This window comes from Mauremys mutica, chromosome 12 (assembly GCF_020497125.1).
Source record: "Mauremys mutica isolate MM-2020 ecotype Southern chromosome 12, ASM2049712v1, whole genome shotgun sequence".
Taxonomy (NCBI): domain Eukaryota; kingdom Metazoa; phylum Chordata; order Testudines; family Geoemydidae; genus Mauremys; species Mauremys mutica.
This window is the reverse complement of record NC_059083.1, coordinates 21,839,554-21,845,695: the sequence shown is the minus strand read 5'-3', so window position 1 is coordinate 21,845,695 and position 6,142 is coordinate 21,839,554.

The window sequence follows — 6,142 nt, the reverse complement described above, 5'->3', positions numbered from 1 at the left end:
CTAAGCTATTCTCATGTACCCAGTTATTTCCAGTTCCTACCATTGCTAGGGACCCCAGGATTAGAACCCACAGCTGCAGAGCCTAGGGGAGGCTGATAGTCCCACACTGCCACCAGGAGCCCATGTAACAGCACCATTAGGGAGCAGTGTTCACAGTAGGCACTGCAGGAAGTACCGCCCACAAGACCCAGAGTGACAGCACCCTGCAGGTCTCTGATTGGCCAAGGGCCCCTACTTAACCCCAGGGGTTGACACAGGAAGTTGTTTGAGCAACCGCACAGCTTGTGGCCTGCTGGACTTTGCCTCATCTCCTGACCTTTGGTCTCTAGCTCCAGCCTGACTTGACCCTAATTCTCCCCCCTGGATTCTAACCTGGTAGCCGGTCTCCCCCTGACTCTTGTTTCTGGGACCTGGCCTTGCAATTCGTCCACCTCTGCCCTGGTGACTCCCGTCTCTGGTGGGGAAACCTCAGCCCAGCTGTGACCACTAGGCCAGACCGACTACGCCCCGATCCCTTACACCATCCTTATACGTACTCACGTTTCTATGCTCTGCTCTGTCTGTTACACTCTCTTTGTATCTTTATATATCTAACTCTCAAATTGTCCCTGTCTCCGTACGTATCTAATCTCTCACTCTCTTTTCATATCTGTCTATCACAGTGTTGTCACACCAATCTGATCACTGCTGTTCTCTTCCTGTCTGTCTATATCAGGCTTCCGTTATCTCTCATTTATTGCACCCTCCATGTTATTCATTTATGCTTCTTTGTGTCTTCATCTCACATTCTCTTCATATTGATCTATATCCACATCCCTGTAGGATCAGTCCGTCCTTTTCACTTACTTTCTTTCAGGTTTCACTATTCCGCCCAGTATAGGTTTGTTTTGTTTCTTTTAAGTAAAAGGTTTTTTTTCTTTTAATTGTACATGCAAAGTAGCTGGAACAGCACGAAAGAGCAAATGGAACATGTGTGTGGAGCTGTGGATTGCACGGAAACGAGGTATGTACCAAAATCACCACCTGTCGCTTGGTCAATACATAGTTACCATGCTCAGAATGGAAGAGCGTGTGTTGGATTTTTGGTGCACGACTGGCCATTGCTTCTACGGCAATGAATTTTGTCACGTACAGGCGCCAGATGACTAGCCCTTGGGAATAATGTGGATATGTTTTTGTGATATGCATTTGGAGCTGTTACAGCACCTCCTGAAATCAATAGATGTCTTGGCATTTGCTTCACTAGCTCAGGTTTTCCAAACCTTCTATCACTTTTGTGGCTCTCCTCTGGACTCTGTCCAGTTGATCCACATCTTTCTTTTAGTGCGGTGCCCAGAACTGGACACAGGACTCCAGCTGAGACCTCATCAGTGCCCAGCAGAGCTATGACCTCCTGTGTACATTGGATGCTCCTGTTAATACACCCCAGAATATATGGGGGGGGGGGGTTGCACCTACATCACATTGCTGGCTCGTATTCAATGTGTGATCCACTATAACGCCCAGATCCTTTTCTGAAATACTTCTCCCTAGCCGGGCATCCCCCGTTTTGCATTTGTGCTGGATTCTGTTTATTCCATTTCTAAGTATTGAGCCACTAGTCGTCTCACTCCCATGGCACTCTCAGCTACCATAAGAGCTAGAAACTTACTTTGTACTTTGAAGGGAAGCTGAGATTCTTAGCTAGCTGATAAATGGCAGGAAAACTCCTTCTGTTGTGACAGTTGTGATTAAATCACAAGAGTTGGCGATGCTGAAATTTGTCTGGTTGGAGACGGAGGACTCAGTGTTTGGTGGATGTAGTTTTCTAAAGCTAAGTGTTTTTTAAGGACGTTGCCTAATTTTCTGATAGATCATCATTTGGCAAATGAAGACTGGGATTGTAACAAGAACTACGATCACCTTATTCCTGGCTACCCAGGCCCACCATCCCGGCACTTTGACCACGTACTGAACGAGCCCCGTGTGGTCGGGATACACGTTGATTTCATTCTCCCCTCTTCCAGAGAGAAAGACCATCCTCGTGCCCACGGTGCTGATCACCAGCCGGGCGTTGTGCTGCAGGCACACCGGCTCCTTGGGGAATCTCTCCAGGGTGAGTTCAAAGCATCGTCTCAGCACCTCAGTCATCTTCCCCCAGGCCTCCAGCCGGTTCTGCACCTTCAGCAGGTTCTCCACACTCAGCTGTTCCGGGTGGGAGCGCAGCCGGGATAGATACACGTCCAGGGCTGGCTCTTTCACGTTGTACCGGGGTTCCCCGTTGAGGTAATATACGTAGATCTCATGCTTCCCATCTCCAGATTTAAATTCCAGCACGGTTCCTCTGCACTGGATCAGCATCTGGGCGTTGTCCTGTATGCTTGGGGGTTCTCTCATGAACTCCTGCAGGGCGAGGTCCATGCAGGCGCTCAGGTCCTCAGTCATTTTCCCCTGGGCTTCCAGTCTGCTCTGCGCTCTCAGCAGGTGAGTGACACTTAACGGTTCTGGTTCTCCAGCTTCATAATTCACTGTTCCATGGGGAAAGAAAAATAGCGTGAGCCCTATCGCTGCAGGCAGCAGTAACAGCACCAGTTGCTGACGTGTTTGGCTCAACAGCAGTCTCCAGACCCCCTTGACCACCTCCTTCAAAGCCCCGGTGAAGGACAGGAATATCGGCCAAATCTGAGTTCGGATGCAGGGCGCCAGGATGTTCCAGGTCCCCCCCAGGAAGTGAAAGATCAGCCTCACGCAGCTCCTCAGCCCCAGGTTCATTCTGGTTTCCCCTGGTTCCTCACGGCCCAGCTCACGCTCTGTTGCAATTCCTTAGCTCGGGACCTGGAGACAACGCAAGGGACCAGGGTCTCAGTTTGAGGGCAGTGAGGTTGGTGAATGTCACAAAACTTGGACCTGGTGAGTTAAGCATGATTCGTAATCATGCTAGGTGGGGCTCTTCCATATAGGGAATCCCCACAACATATGGGCACAGCTGTGTGTGGGGGGATCCCAGGGCTGGGACAACAGGGTCCTGTGGGTTGGGAGTGAGGGGCACCAGCACAGCTGTGTGTGGGACTATCCAGGATTCGAGTCCCTGCCTGGCTGGCTAAGCACGGGATGATCCTTCCTCGCACGTTACCACAACCTTCCGCGCCTCCTCTGCACTCAACTGAAGCCGTCTCGGTAGCGTGTGGCACCTGCCAACTTCACCCCAGGGGTTCTCATGGCCACCGCGCATCCCCAACTGCTGATGTTCCCGGTGCCCAAATCCCCCTCACCACAGCCCGTCTGAGCCTCCCACCTGTAATTCCAGCTCCTGGAGCCGCCTGCTGGGTGTGCGTGAGGAATGGTCCGTCTCCTCTGTCTCAGCTGGACGCAGGGTCCCAGCAAAGGGGCCGTGTCCCTCCATCCCCAAGTGCTCTTCCGTCCTGGGACCGGTGTTTCCAGCGGGAACATGGTTCTGAGAAGGGCCCTGAATTTAGACGCCTCCTCCCCGTCCTTCCCAGCTCCCCTGTGCTCTCCCCATCTCATGCCTCCTCCGCGGTGACCGACTCGCCACCGAGTCCAAAGTCCTTTGCTTCTCCCACCCCCTGAGTTACTAAGCAGGCCACTCGCTTGGACTCTGATGCCTAAGGGCCTTCAAAGATCTGTCCCGGAGCCTAGGCCCAACGTAGGGTGGCCGGTTTTGGTTGGACGTATTCCTGAAGGTTTCATCATGTGACATCATCTTTCATTAAGTATCAGAGGGGTCGCCATGTTAGTCTGGATCTGTAAAAAGCAACAGAGTCCTGTGGCACCTTTAAGACTAATACATCTAATTAAGATCACCTTTAAGACTAATATCAATACATCTGTTAGTCTTAAAGGTGCCACGGGACTCTCTGTTGCATCTTTCATTAGCGTCTGTAGGACAATCTGGAGGGTTGGCAATCCTGCGGGCAGCCAGAACGGAACTGGGGCCCAACGGGCGGCCGGAACAGGCCTGGGGTTTTAATTTAGCTCTTCCTACAGCTGGTACAGCCCTTCAACCAGACTGTGACCCCTGCACAACTCCTCAAACTAAGTGTAAGGTTCACAGAGAAGCGAAGACATTCGCCTGCAATAGGAGATCCCTGCTCCTGGCCCCGCCCTCCAGCTGAGGCCTGTTCGTGGCGACAACGCGGGAAGAGGGGCGGAAACGCATTGACCGTTCAGAGGTGTCTTGAGGTGATGCTGAACGTGGCTCTGCCCCGAGGCCCCCTGAGCAGTGGGACAGGATGGCAAAATGGCTCCTCTTGTCTGTAGGCTTTGTGGGGCTCAGCGTGCGAGGGGTAATTCAGGCCACAGACCGAGTTAGCCTGTTCCCAAGGGGACCCGGGGATGAAGGGACACGGGGACCATGGCAGAGCTGAGCTGGGACGGCCGGGACAGACATGAGGAGGAAAGGAAGAGGAATGTGACCTACCTGCCAGGTTTGGGGAAGCCTCTGGGGGGAATTGTCCCAGCTTCTGTGCCCTGCTTCACAACAACCGACGCTTTCACTTTCTCTCCAAATGTCAAGCTCCCAGACCCTTATTTTTAGCTCTGAATAACACAGGCGCTGACTCCGGTTACCGTAATCGGAGCTGGGGGTTCCCCGAGCCAAATGGGCTGGGAGCCCGGCTCAAAGCTACCTGAGGGAGAAGGGTGGCATGCGAGAGGGAGTGTGTGTTGGGTGTTTAACACATACATAGCATGCACACACACACACACACACACACACACACACACACACACACACAGAGCCGAGTACTCAAAAACCACACAGACCAACTTGCCTGCATGCAGCAGACACAGATCAACACACGCCGCTCACTCACAAAACCAACACAAATCAACTCCTTCCCATGCACCTACACAAAATTTCAACACAGACCCAATTAAAACATATACAAAATGCACACAGATGACACATCTACACAACCACATATACAACAGAGACACACATCAATACACACGCACACAGATCAACTATGCAACATACACATAACCATCCGCAGATAACAAGATACACACTGCAGAGGCCTACTCGGAACTCACGTGGCTCAACACACACTCACACAAACCCACCTCTCAGCTTTCATTTAAAACACTTCATCTCTGGCCTTCGTGGTGACGATGACAATTTCAGACTTGTATCACTGAGGCTGTGACATCTGTCTGAATCAGCAGGCAGCCTTCAGTAACACCTCTGAAGGCTGTGAGCTACCCCGATTCACTTCAGGAGGATGTTAACTCTGAAACCTAATGGTGAACATTTATATGGTTTGATTGTTAACTATTTTGCTGTTGTTCCAAGCAGTTGAGAAAGGGGGATTAGCTTATTCTAAAATCTGCACAATCTTTTATGAGAGATTTCAGGGTGGCGCTTGGGTGGTGGGCGGGGTTGAAATTGTGGGCGGAGTTCTGTTATCACTGGGGACAATTACAGGGATATCCAGTGGCCAGGTGGCTTTCATGAAGCCAAATACTATTTATCCAGGGCAAGAGCATTGCAGAGAAAACTGATCTTAAAACAATGAACAGCTTCTTCGTGTGCCCAGCTTACCAGGGCTCCTGAGCCATCTAAAATCACTCAGGACATCGAATCATAGACGATTAGGATTGGAAGAGACCTCAGGTCCTCCCATAAGGCCTAGTTCTGGTAGTCACGGTCTCATGCCTATCAGTTCCCCGGTGAGGTCTTTCTCTCCCTGCTGGTTACAGTGGACGAGAAGCTGGATAGGAGGCAGCAGTGTGCCCTGGTTGCCAAGAAGGCTAACAGCATTTTGGGCTGTATAAGTTGGGGCATTGCCAGCAGATCCAGGGACGTGATCATTCCCCTCTATTCAGCACTGGTGAGGCCTCATCTGGAGTCCTGTGTCCAGTTTTGGGCCCCACACTACAAGAAGGATGTGGATAAATTGGAGAGAGTCCAGCGGAGGGCAACAAAAATGATGAGGGGGCTGGAGCACATGACTTATGAGGAGAGGCTGAGGGAACTGGGATTGTTTAGTCTGCAGAAGAGAAGAATGAGGGGGGATTTGATAGCTGCTTTCAACTACCTGAAGGGGGGTTCCAAAGAGGATGGATCTAGACTGTTCTCAGTGGTAGCCGATGACTGTTTTGTCTTTGTGAGTGGAGATGGAGCCTCCCCCTCCCCCATTTCCTG